This window comes from Crassostrea angulata, chromosome 8 (genome assembly GCF_025612915.1).
Source record: "Crassostrea angulata isolate pt1a10 chromosome 8, ASM2561291v2, whole genome shotgun sequence".
In the NCBI taxonomy this organism is placed as follows: Eukaryota; Metazoa; Mollusca; class Bivalvia; order Ostreida; family Ostreidae; genus Magallana; species Magallana angulata.
This window is the reverse complement of record NC_069118.1, coordinates 47467712-47482308: the sequence shown is the minus strand read 5'-3', so window position 1 is coordinate 47482308 and position 14597 is coordinate 47467712. Positions and strand designations below refer to the sequence as shown.

Below are 14597 nucleotides of genomic sequence, written 5' to 3'. Positions count from 1 at the left end.
AAATGATAGTAGATAAAAAGATTTTCTAAGATTTAATACATTTTTTTACTATTTGGTCATATTGGCCCCACCCTAGAGCCTGAACCCCTGACCGGGTGGTCATGAATTTTGCAATTAAGGTAGAGGACCGCCTCATAAACATCATAACCATGCATTTAGTTTTTAACAAATATAACTGATAGTAGATATACAGATTTTCTAAGATTTATAACATTTTTTTACAATTTGGCCATATTGGGTTCCACCCTAGAGCCTGAACCCCTGACCGGGTGGTCATGAATTTTGCAATTAAGGTAAAGAGCCGCCTCATGAACATCATAACCATGCATTTAGTTTTTAACAAAAATATATGGGAGTAGAGTAGAAGATTTTCTAAGATGTAAAACATTTTTACTATATGGCCATATTGGCCCCACCCTAGAGCCTAAACCACTGACCAAAGGGTCATGAATTTCACAACTTAGGTTGAGGGCTTCATGGATATCATTATCATGCATTTAGATTTTAACAAATATATATGATATTAGAGAAGAAGATTGTCTAATTAATGTGACAAGCTTTAAAATAAATATTGTTCACAATGGAATGTAGTACTAAAGGTCGAACCAATTCCATAACTCTGAGTGATTTAGATGATTTCTTATTCAAAATAGAAACCAAAGCCTTATTGTCAGTGTGAAATAGTATCTTTTTGTCGTGAAATTGAGTTTTAAATAAGAAAAAGGCAAGGACAATCGGCACCAACTCTAAAAATGTTATATCTAACATAATATTTTGCTCTATCCAACTTTGAGGCCAACTAAAATATGCCCATTGACCATGAAAGTATACGCCGCAACCTAACTGATGATTGCCTGTACTATCAGTGTAGAGGTGCAGTTGGTCATTTGATAACCAACTGACATCCATAAAATTTAATTTACCATTAAAATTGTGTAAAAAATCTAACCAAACTTGGAGGTCTGATTTCATTCCCAGCGTTAATCTAATAAAATGACCAAGATGTTTAATTCCACACATGGCATCACAGAATCTTCTGTTAAAGGCCATTGCTGATGGAATAGCTTTTGCACAAAAATTTAGAGTGCCTACCAAAGATTGTAATTCTCTAAGCGAAGTTTTTGTTTTCCGTAACATAACTTGTAGTAAATTCTCCAAAACGATTATTTTTTCGTTTGGAATTCTGATAACCATTTTATCTGTATCGATAACAATACCCAAAAATGTAAGAACAGTTTTAGGGCCTTCTGATTTTTCTTCTGCAAGTGGGATGCAAAATTCATCGCACGTATTTTTAAATGAAGACATTAACAAATCACAAATTTCAAATATACTCCCAGCGAATATAAAGTCATCTAAATAATGGTTCAAAGTGTGAATTCCAGTTTTTTCTTCAACTACCCACTGTATAAAATGTGCAAATTGTTCCCACAAGGCACAACTAATAGAACAGCCCATTGGTAGACACATATCGTAATAATAATCATTATTAAATTTGAAACCAAGTAACTGGTGGTCTGAAGGGTTAACGGGAAGTAGCCTAAATTCTGATTTAACATCCATTTTCCCTAAAAAGGCTCCTGATCCAAGTTTCGCTATCATATCTACAACCTCGTCAAAAGAGGTATAATGCACTGAGCAATCTTCTGTATCTATAAAATCATTAACACTATAATCAAAGGGATAAGATAGGTGATGGATCAGACGCCATCCTCCATCCTTCTTTGCAACAACACCAATAGGTGATAATCTTCAATTACCTAATGGCTCATAATTAAAAGGGCCAGCTATACGACCCAAAGCAATTTCCTTATCAATTTTTTCTTTAACAACTTTTGGGTAATCTTTAACAGAAAATAAATTTGTGCAGGTCGTAGAAATTCTAGGGCCCTAATAATGAAGGTAAAACCCAAATCTAAATCCGTTTTTTAATTTATCAGCTATAGATTTGTTTGGATATACTGATAAATATGGGCACATTAAGTCAACTTTAACTGGAGTTGAACCTATTCTTACGAAAGGAGTTTGCTTGATATTTGTTGCCTGACTGGCGAAAAGTTGATGAGATTGGCTGGGGCGCTTGAAAAGCTCTTGATCTTGGTAACTTATGTACAACTTGCTTATCAGAACAATGAATAGCAGGATGTTTGCTTTGACACTTGAGACATTGATGCTGATATTGACAATTTTGAACACGGCAGAAACCTTTGTTGTTGTATTCATAACAGAATTTTGGTTTGCTCAGAGTATTTTTATATACACACTGAGTATTGCTCTTGGGGGTAATATAAAGTAACCATAACTCTTGATCAATTTCCCCCCATGAAATATTGTTGTCTTTTGCTCTTTTTAAACGAAATTGTCGGTCATATTCTCTCCAGCCTAAACCCCCAGAAACTCGGCTAGCACCGAGTTTGACATTGGCCATGTATTTGATGAGACAGAGGGTTTGATCGACATGTGATGACAAATAAATACTCATATATATATATATATATATATATATATATATATATATATATATATATATATATATATATATATATATAAAATGCATCTAACCAAGCATCAATACTAGTAATTTTGGTTACATTTGTAGGTTTTAAAGTAAGCTGCCCATTCATGAATAGAACTCTACTTTCTTGTGTGTCAAAATATGCCTGCTTATTCAGGAGTGTATTCAGCTCAATGAATTCACCTTTCATGATTTTTTGCTTAACTAACTGTGGAATGTGCATAGCTAGATCATCATGGAAACTAATTATACTCGGTGAACCAGATAAACATGAAGGTGGTTCAATTGTATCGAAACAAATAACTTCGCTCGAAACAGATAAATCTGAATTAGACGAGATTTTGGTACCTTCATCTATGGATGTGTCCAGCCGCTGAGAAATGATCGTTTCTATCTTTTTATTTATTTCCGGCAACATCCGCTCTGCCACCTATGACACTACTTGTTCCAGACCTGTGGCGGCTCCATCCGTATCAAAGGCGATTGTATCCATTGATTGTTGTGGTCGAAGTATAGTCCTCCAGATTTTTCGGCATTTGAAGTCTGGGGTTTCTTTTTGCCTGGTAATCTGGCCTTTCCCGAGTAAACAGATCTACGCTTTACTCTTGACTCCCCTGTCCCTTTGTCAACGGAATGGGATTTCTTACGTGGTTGCATTCTCAAAATAATAGAAAATATGTTAAAAACTTAAAACAGATTAAACAGATTTTATTTTTATTAAATTATATAGTAATGTTAAAGCAGATGAATTTTTCTTTACAATATAAACAAACTAAACAAAAATGCTTCAAATACTAGTATAAAAATGCCATATATTATCAAAAAATATCATTTGCACCGCAATGGATAATCAAAATATCAGATGGGGATTCGTACCTTGACAAAAGCCTAATTTTTGGAATAAGGTCAAACCATTTCATGCCTCATTTTCCTTGCCATAAAACTCTGTAATTTCTTCGTCTTAATCCCAAATTAACAACATCTATGGAGTTCTTTGTGGAGTAGAACGCACATTTAATTAGTGAGGAACCAACAATCCAAACAACCTTTTCACTACCTATATAGATAGAATATTTATATTTATAGATCTATATATGAACAAAAGTTACTTAATCCTAATGTAGCTTTTAAAGGCATTGGAACTCCATCTACCTTGCTTTTTATTTTCCAATTCTGAACGACCGTCCGAAAAACTGTCTGACGCCACCCCAATACGGAAGGAATGAGATTTGTAAAGAGATTTTGGAAAACCAGCATCTTCAAGCGACTTGTTTAATACTGAACAAAACTGGAACCTTGTGAGAGGACTGCCATCTAAATGCACAAATAACTGACCACCTATCTTTGGTCTCATAGCTATATAATTTGTCAACCACAATACAGGACATACATAATTTTTTGTTGGTTCCGAAATTACGGATTCCCCTTTTCCAGTTTGATCCGTTTTAGAAAAAGGAACTATAAGCTCTATGTAATCTACCGTGGAGTTTCGATTTGTTACAAATTTTAAATGACCAAAGGCAATAACTTGATTGGTTTGGTTTGGACTTAAAGTAAATTCCCCAACTCCCAAAAAAGCATGATAAGCAACTGAAAATGCCGTTGAAAAAAGAATAGCCTCAAAATTTGACGAACATACTAAAGATGTTGTTTTAACAAGTTTCTCAAAAATGTGTTTTGTAATAGGGAGTCTGCAATCTTTTGAATGTTTTGACCTTTTGATTCCCTCCAATAATTTTCTTATCAAAAAATTTTGTGTGTTGTCAGAAACCCCCAATAACTTGCATTTGAAACCAATTCCTGAAATATATGATGAAATTGTAGCGTGCGCTAAACCTTTTAGCGACAGATGAGCAATAAACATTGATATGTGTGAAACGGGGGGAGGCCAAAATTGACGTAGTTCATATGACGATCTAAATTGCTCGAAACCCTTAAGGCTAGTTGATTAAGTATTACTTGTATTCAAAGCAACTGAATTGAGCGTCAGGCGTTTAATTTCAGCTGTGATATCATTCCTTTAAAATCTTCCAGAATAGGAATCGGATGTAGATTGGATTCTGGGGCAAGGGCACGAAACCTGGTCCACTGCTTGCGAGATATTGATGGTAACCTAATAAAAAAACGTTATAATAAACGCGATTACTTCAATTTTTCTATAGTCAAATTTCCTTACTTATGTAGTAGTAAAACTTCACCATCTGCACATATGGTTTTGTCTCTCAGCCAATTCAATACACAAGGGCAAGCTCGTCGTATGAACAGTTTTTAAGGCGAGGCAAGCTACTGACAATTAAGTTGTTAAACAGGACTATCAACGGTCTAGTTTGAAGTAATCTTTTCGTAAGTTCTATGGTCGATACAACGACCTTGTCACCAAATACAATCTTCGACTGGGGCGCATGCTGACTGGCTATTTTTTATACTAATTGTTAAACCATATTTAATTACCTAATTGTCTACGGACTTTTCCGTTTTATCACGGCGGGTGTGACCGGTCAGCAGAAGATGTTTACTCCTCCTAGGCACCTTATCCTACCTCTATCTTCTTTAAGGTCAATGTTGCTTTACTTTGAATTTGTATTTCGTTTTATTGATTTTTGAGATGGTTGATAATTTGCTATTATCATTTTTCAAGGCAAAACCCCGCGCTATCCCTAATTTTGGGGGATGATTTTTAACTACAATGAATCACAATGAACCGCAATGAACTAATATAACTGATATTAAGTGAATACGTTCTTATTATATGAGTATAACTATCTAAAAGTTTAATATGCACAGGTATATTGACAAAGTATTGATAAGCATTCACACTGCTGGCAAATTCAAAATTTCCATTCGAGTAGATAAATATAATCTGTACTATTATAGTTTTATTTTGCTACCAAACATGATTTTTTGACAATTCTGCTTGTAATCTTTATATAATAAAATAGATACATTTTCGGAATGACTCGAGACAATGTGATATACACAGGGCGAAAAACAATCTTTAAGCAAGTCCTTAAAGGTGGCGTAAAGGTGGCTTAAAGGATATACCATCTTTAAGCCACCTTTAAATCACATTTAAGCTGAGCTTATAGGTCCTTAATGTCCAAACTTCTTTAATTCACCTTTAAGCCATCTTTAAGCCACCTTTAAGCATCTTTAAGTGGCATTTACGCTCCCTTTAATTTGTCTTTAAACCATCTTTAAGTTCCCTTTAAGTCAAGTTTGATCAAGCTGAACAATAAAAACATTTATTAAATGCAAAAGCTCTTTTATAGGGATGGGAGGGGGTCATCCGAGTGATAATATAATTTCCAAGGAAGGGGGAGGGGGTATTTCAGGCGGTTTTAATTGTCACTCCATTAAACACAGATCGCTATCATCAACACCGCTCCGATGGACACAGATTGCCGTCATAAAATTCTTAATAATTTTTGGGGGGTTTCAAAATTATTGTAGGGGTGAGCGCAGTCTCTGTATCTTAATCTGTGCCTAAAACTAATTAAAGCATGTTTGTTTCCTATTATAAATTAATCGGTGAAATAAATCTCTCTCTCTCTCTCTCTCTCTCTCTCTCTCTCTCTCTCAGTTCATCCGGTTATTAAACAAAATAAAGATAATGAACCAAAAATGCATGAATTAATTTGATAATCGGATTAAGGTTTGTATTTTTTTCAATTTTCATTATTTCTAGGTCTAACTCTAGATCTGCTAGATACATGTTAAAGATGAAAAGACTCTCAACTGCCTTTGTTATATCGAGCAGGATATTACTGCTTTGTTTGTCTAGACATAGTTTTGTTCGTTTGTGTATATCTAATTAGAGTCTTTTGTTTGTCCAACTTAAGAAAACCCCTGGAACTAACACAGAATATACAAGATATATACAACAGTTGTGTTGTGTGCCCATGTGCATGTGTGTGTGTATCTAATTAAAGTCTATTGTTTTTCCAACTTAAGAAAACCCCTGGAACTAACACAGGATATACAAGATATACACAACAGGTGTGTCGTGTGCCTAGGTGCACGTCAGGGTTTCTAAAGGCGTTGAATCTTAGTATGTACGAGTATACGATAAGTCTAGTGAATAAAATTAATTTACATTTGTAATTCATTTTCAAATTATTATTTCCTACCTCTGGGTTTCAAAAATGTTACGTCTACAAATTAACGATAAATGTAAGTAAGAGTAAAATCTTGAGGCTAATTAATTAATGTACCGGTGATCATAAATAGGGGTTAATTATTTAAATATATGTATATGGGTAAAATATGTCACATACCCGGCCTGGTACATCACACAATTGTATGTACAAGTATATGTATACATCATTTGCAATTGCCACATGCAGTAAATACGTCACCGGTAATTGGTAATATTGTTTGTTATCGAATTGATAGTTTAAAAATCATGTACACAATTTAAAAATATTTAAACATATTGGAACGGCGCCGCGATCATTAAAACCGGGAAATTGCGGGAAATTGAACAAATACCTTAATAGTTTCAATGCATTTAATAAAAGAAATGATTTCATTTTCTTTCTTACATTTTTATAGCTATAAATTAGATGAACGTATATCTACTCTGTTTAAATTTATTAACTAAGAAAGCCTACTAGTGAGCCTAACGGTTTCCATTTAGGTATGATATATTTTTGTTCACTGAAGACTTAAAAACTTATAATAACAGACTGATCAAAATTAAAATTACCTCCGCTTCCCGGTTGTCACTGAGTATACGTTTCACGCAACGTATCAAAAACGGAGAAACAATGACAATGAACTTTATTCTCGATAAACTGTGTTTACAGTGTAGAGAAGATCTATACAAAAATTACATTGTGAAGAAGGATTAGTACATGTACATTAACCAAGAGAGCTAACTCTCTCAATAATTATAAGTTGTTTTTGTTTGATACATTAAACAATGCTTCAAATTTTAAAACATTTGGGTATGATATATAATATTTTGGTGTTTGACTTTAATCCGATATATTTTTGTTAATTCAGCGAGCTGTCGATAATTTTACAAAGCATCTTAAGTTTTTATTTCTATATATGTATTTGAGTTGAAGTCAATAAATATTTCTAATCAATTTAAAATTGCTATGAAAAATTGCCCCGACTTTATTCCGATATTTCTTTAGTTTCGTTTATCGTTGTCTTGATTCTCGGCTAGTTGTTATTATTCATAATTCGTATAATCATTCTTTATTGCGTATTACTGTAGTACTATTGTCGATCGCCGATTGCTCTAGTGAATAGACGATGTAAAATTAATGATAAGACAAACAATGAATTTCAGATAAGAAATCTTGAATTCAACTGTTATATAGTTTTTTGACACGAATTTTTATTCATTTAAATATTGATTCTATGATTTTCTGCACTTGTTCGTATACACAGATCATATCTACATGTAACCGTTATCGCTTCTCTTATCTGAACTAAGATCGCGTGTATAGTCAAAATATGACTATTAGTTTTTGATTTTCCGTTAAACTATACATGAACATGTAACATATCTCTTACGATATGTACACAACTGGATATACACAACAAGTCAATAACTTTTATATATATAATGGCGATATTTATCATTCTGTTGAACAAGTGTCCGCTCTTCACTGTGTGCATGCGATTTAGCTAACGTTTTACAAATGCTGACTGACCAGTTCATATTTTATTTACCTTTTTACACACATACTTGTTGTAAACAGGACACGAAAAAATACCCGGTAATCAACAAATGAATTTTAAAAGTGATAGATATATAAGAATTTATGTAGTAACAAAAATAATACGACAGCGAGGGAAAACGACTCTGATCGCCAGTACATGAATTATATTCATGAAATCGGAAAGAAATTATTTTGAATAATTTAGAATAAGAACACTCTTTTAAATAGGGATTTAAGATAACATAAAACAAATTTCTTCTAGCCATATAGGAGGAGCCAAGTAGCACGCGGCACATGACGTGATCTGTACTGTTACACTTCAACTGATTGACAGGCGAAGCACGTGGAGTCCTGAGATAAAATCCCGGTCAAATGACCAACTATAGCAACCTAAAGCGAAATAATTAAGTTCAGTGATAAAACTTTAATTAAAGTACATTGTATTATAATCAAAACACAACACAAGCTCTCTCTCTCTCTCTCTCTCTCTCTCTCTCTCTCTCTCTCTCTCTCTCTCTCTCTCTCTCAATCTGAGGGTGTATGTGATTGTGTGCAAACCATTTGGAATTATTAGATTTTTATTTGTATGAATTGAATTCATTTATTTTAGACACATGGTTTTCACAACGAGTTCAACACAATGACTAGTTTGTACAGTGGACGATGTACATATAGATTGATCTCGACGGTTAAAATTTCGACGCTATTTCACATCACAGCATATTAGATTGAAAATAAATTTTAAAAGAGCTGTGTTTGTGCTTACATGTACTTGTTATATCATTCAACTATTTATGATGTAATTAATCATTTTTTGGTACATTAATGTACCCAGTAAATGATATTTTTATCGCAAGTTAATATGTGAAAATCCCGCATGTATAGAGTCGCTGAATTGTTCTACGGATCCACGCGCCGATAGTCTTACGTGTAGTTGTTTGTGTCCATTTCTACAGACAGTTCTTTTGTTTTATAGAGATTAAGAAAAACCATGAAACTAACAAAGTAGAAGTAAGATATATTCAGACTATACACACGACAGATTGTGATGACCTACCTAACACGTGTCCGTGGAAAGGTGTGAATACCGGCATCTCGTGTACACCTGTTTAAGCGTCCAAATATACAGAGTTACTAACTGCTAAAAAACAAAGAAAGACAATAACACCTATTGTGTATAGAACCAAAGATCAGCTTCTGTACACGTGTTTCGCACGGGTGATTTTTGTTCATGTGAAATCACGACGCCATTACCAGCTAAGCAGGAAATAAAGTTGAAATCAATAATATAGAACGCGTGTACTTTTTCCCGTTCAATGCTTGCATTTAATTTACTAAGATTTTGTACATGTATTTATTTACAATTTATCATATGAGTGATTTTTTGTTTATTTATTGGTACATAAATAGCTCAAGAACAAATCACTCGAGTCACCGGTAATATGTGGTCGTCATTCACTACATCACATATATTTAATTTGTTTAGAAAAAAAGCGCATGACTTAAATTGATTTGAATTTTGATAATATATCAATTGACTAATAAATATATTTGGTAAATTAATTTGAATTTATCTAAGAACAAATTAATTAAAAGATACCCATTTACGATTACAGATCACAACTTCACGTTGAAAGCCCCGACAATTTTTGGGGTCTGCGTAACTTAAGTCGACATTCTTTTCTTTTTTTTATTTAAAAAGGATATAAAATTATATAAATTTCAACCTTTGTTTAGTCATAGTGTATTTATTTCTAAACATACGCTACTTTTTTAACGTCTCGGTAACGATCTCTCTCTCTCCTGAGAATTCCAGTCTGTACCCAATGTTTCAAACATTTCATAAAAACAATCAAAATAGTATAACCACGACTTGTGTGAACGTTAATAGTTTACAGTGTTTAAGAAATCGGCGATGCAAGTTTTGTCGAAAAACAAAGAAATGATTACGGTCTAAGAAAGGAAATATTTTTGTGACTGTTTTAATAAGAATAACAGTTTTAAATCTTTGTATGTGTTATCTAATCCGTATAAAAAATCTAGCAAAATATTGAACTTATCTGGTCAGCGATGATATCCGTCCGTATTCATCGAAAGACATTAGGTCAATAAGCCGTATATGGAAGTTGCACGCTTATTGCACGGTACGGTACGCTTTTTTGTCCGTTTGGAGGCGGGTCTTGCATAAATTATCTTGCACGCTTTTTGCACGGTACGGTTCGCTTTGTGAACGGTACGGTTCGTTTTGTGAACGGTACGGTACGCTTTGTGAACGGTACGTTTCGTTTTGTGAACGGTACGGTTCGTTTCTTGCACGGAACGGTACGGTTCGTTTAGAGGTGTAGTAGCACGTTTCAGGGTCTGTACGTTACACACATGTGAAGTCAAACCGTACGTTACACATATGTTGAGAAACGCATGGTTAACATACGTGTGATAACATTACGTTCAACATCACATATGTTTAACATACGTTAGATTTTACAGATGTTAAACATATGTGAACCATATGTTTTACATATGTAGATCTCAACCATATGTTACACATATGTTAATAAACACATGGTTAACATGAGTTCTAAAAACCATATGTAACACGTGCGTTAATAATATACATGTTTTATATATGTGTGAAGGCATGCATTTGAATAACTTTACATTAAAATTATCTGCATGCGTGGAGGGGGCGGGGGGGGGGGGGTCGAAGGGATCCCAACTCCCCCCCCCCCCCCCCCCCCGAAAATGAAAGTTAATGAAATTTACACAGTAAAATTATCGCAAATATGCCTCGGATCCCCCTCCCCCAGGCAAACACAATTATCCTTAAAATTAATTCGATAACAAATCCGGAATTAATACGAAATCGGTTTTAGTTTTGTCGATGACAAAATATACGTCACATTTTTACGTCACGGAGGCAGAAGATCGAACTGCAGGATGAATTTAGCAGAGGTAATGATTGTCAAGCATTCGTTGTTATTATTTGCATTTGAAAATTACATCGTACAATTACCGATGTCAAAAGAGTAAACATGTAGCACGGAGCTGTAACTGTGTTCTCCGGGAAAATTCGGGTTGAATTAATAACGATAAAATGATGGTTCCCAGAGAGCTACAACTAAGCAGCTATTTGGTTTTAATTAGTTAATTTAGATGAATCAATACTTAATATGTTTTACGGTGTGACCGTTGGGGCGAGCGCAGAAGGAGTCACACATCTGTCATCATTGTTAAATGCAACCCGTGGACTTAACCAAACCAAAAAACTTTGGCTTTGTCTCGAAAACTTTTACCACCGCAAGGAACCGGAAGATATCAAACTTTTATTCCAATGGTCCCTTCCTAGGTTTAAACACTTAAACAAAAAACTACCACTGAGCATTAATAAAATGTTAAACAGACTTGTTAAAATATTTTGATAAACACAAAGCCGGTTTTTTTTATTTTTTATCTCTTCTTTACCTTTTAATAATGATCATTAAAATCAATAAATTGTGTGTCTGTGTTATTTCTCATTTTGTTCCTTGTTGTTACCGGTGTTTTAATTTTCCTCTGTGACATCAATTTTGTTTTTAATCTTTTTAATTTTTGTACGCTATATAAGCGTTGTAGACATGTGCCCTCTCCCTTTTTTTAGTTTGTGATATCCAATATTATTGAAAGGTTTGACCACATATGCAAGTATAACAAATACATGTAGATATTTTAACACTTAATTTTTTTCTTTTATTTATTCATTACAAAATGACGTGGCTACACGTAGATCTAATAATGATTATGATTATAGACTTTTCTTTTTTAATAAATTTTTGTCACCTACCTAACGTATACAATGATTGGATCAATATGACAATAAATTTAGCATGGAACTTGCATGTGTATTTACTCAGCAAAAAAAAATCATCAAAACAAAACTAATCAGCAAAAGAGTTCCCGTTAATAGTGAGCGCAGTATCAGTATTAACGGTGACTCAGGCTACTGTGTACTTCCTACACGTTACATTCAGTACAGATGCTTGATTATGGAACGCCATAGCTGCCTTATGTGCCTATTTCATGTGAAGATGGTGCTTTATTATATTATGCTGTGGTTATTTCATGTGAAGATGGTGCTTTATTATATGAAGGTGGTGCTTTATTATATGAAGATGGTGCTTTATTATATGAAGATGGTGCTTTTTTATATGAAGATGGTGCTTTATTATATGAAGGTGGTGCTTTTTTATATGAAGATGGTGCTTTATTATATGAAGGTGGTGATTTTGTTTATGAAGATGGTGCTTTATTATATGAAGATGGTGCTTTATTATATGAAGATGGTGCTTTTTTATGTGATGATGCTTTTTTATGTGAAGGTGCTTTTTTTGTGAAGATGGTGCTTTATTATATGATGGTGCTTTTTTATATGATGGTGCTTTTTAATGTGAAGGTGGTCACTCGGAACTCCTCTTATTTTTGAATACTGGGTTAACTATTTATGTATTATCTCGAAATATTGAAAGTAAAACAAAAAATTGATGCGATCAAAATCCATTTGATACACTACTGCTAGTTCCTCTTTTTTCTAGCACGATTAGTATATAAGCTATCGAGAAGATCTAGCTGTGTACGACTTTACCCCAACCGAACTTACATCTATTAAGTGAAAACTATATAATGACGGAATATTACAAGAATTAAAGCCTAGTAACGTTATCCTTAAAAGCAGAAAATTGAATTTAATAATTATTTGTGTTTAAGCGAAGGTTATGTCCTAGCATTCTGATTAAAATAAGATCTTTGATCCGCTCTTAATTGGGAGTTGATTTTAATCAACTCTCCTATGCAGTTACTCAGACAAACCGAAAGTGAAACAGTGTATGGACCTCATCATAAATCATCGCTGCTGACAAGACTTAGTTCTTGAACATAATTGATAAATTCGATGTAATGTATGCTAAAGCATTGTTTTTCAAGGAAACTTATTTATGAATAGCTTGAAAATAGTCAGATTTTAAATGGTACGAACAATTTAGATATTTTTTGTAGTCGTATGTATTCCTACGCCAGAGTTCAATATAGTCTCGTTCAACTCGACGCCCGACTGTCTCCGTAAATCTCCGACAAGCAGAGAGTCTCCCTTGCTTGTCGGAGATTTACGGTGTCAGCCGAGCGTTTGGTTGAACGAGACTATAGAGTTCAATATTGCTTGGATCCATACAATTTTCGAGAAATATTTCTATTACTGATACATAGTTTGATTGAATTAATTTATTTAAGATGATTCATATGGGGGGTTTCTCGACATTCTTGTAGAAAAAATCCAAAAATTCATATTAAAAAAATGTGCGTAATTCAAATACAAATTAGAAACTACATGTACTTGTCATGCAAAATAACATATCATTGATTTTAAAATAAATTAACATCGACAAAATCAACTCTCGTCAGTTCTTCAGTACTTTGATTTTGTTATTGTCATCGCCCAGTCGGTCTTCGTCATTGATGACCGTTCCTCTTTAACCTAAGTGGTGAGTTGGAGGAAGAGCTCACATTCTGAGTGTTTCAAAACAAAATATTATAAAAAAAAACAAAACAAATAAAGGAACGGATTGAGGATCTGATTTTAAACAGACTGATGCCCTAGGTGATAGGATTTGACTTGAAGATAAAGTAAGGGAAAGGTCTACTATACTAAAATATAGCTCAAAGAAGGCCCTTTTATAAGTGGTAAAGGCAAAAGTAAAATGTCAAGAAATACTGACAAAATATTGTATTATTCAATTAATCATATTTGTCAATTCAGTTGAGATTAAGTCGTACAGTTCATCTCGTAACATAAATACTTATTATGCTAAAAAAGAGAAACTAGCAATTGTGTATTAAATGGATTTTAACTGTATTAATTTTGTTCTAGTTTCAAAATTTCGAGATGATAAATGTTTAACTCAGTCTTCAAAAATAAAGTTCCGAGTGACCATCTTCACATTAAAAAGCACCATCACATAAAAAAGCACCATCATATAAAAAAGCACCATCTTCATATAATAAAGCACCACCTTCATAAAATAAAGCACCACCTTCACATAATAAAGCACCATCTTCATATAATAAAGCACCATCTTCACATAAAAATGCACCATCTTCATATAATAAAGCACCACCGTCATATAATAAGGCACCATCTTCATATAATAAAGCACCATCTTCATATAATAAAGCACCATCTTCACATGAAATAACCACAGCATAATATAATAAAGCACCATCCACATATAAAATAGCCACATAAGTCAGCTATGGCGTTCCATACTTGATCCACCTCTAAATGTATCGCGGGAATATAAAACGCGAGATCACCGTGACGTCATACTTAACTTTCTGCGCTCGACAGTTTTCGTAAATTGTCGGACAAATTCGGGGAAGGA

The 14597-nt window shown here is 33.7% G+C and overlaps 1 pseudogene; it reads right to left on the bottom strand.

Annotated features, from left to right (window-relative positions):
* Positions 1–1990: 1990 nt before the first annotated feature.
* On the bottom strand, positions 1991–3172 carry LOC128158266 (uncharacterized; annotated as a pseudogene).
* Positions 3173–14597: the final 11425 nt, after the last annotated feature.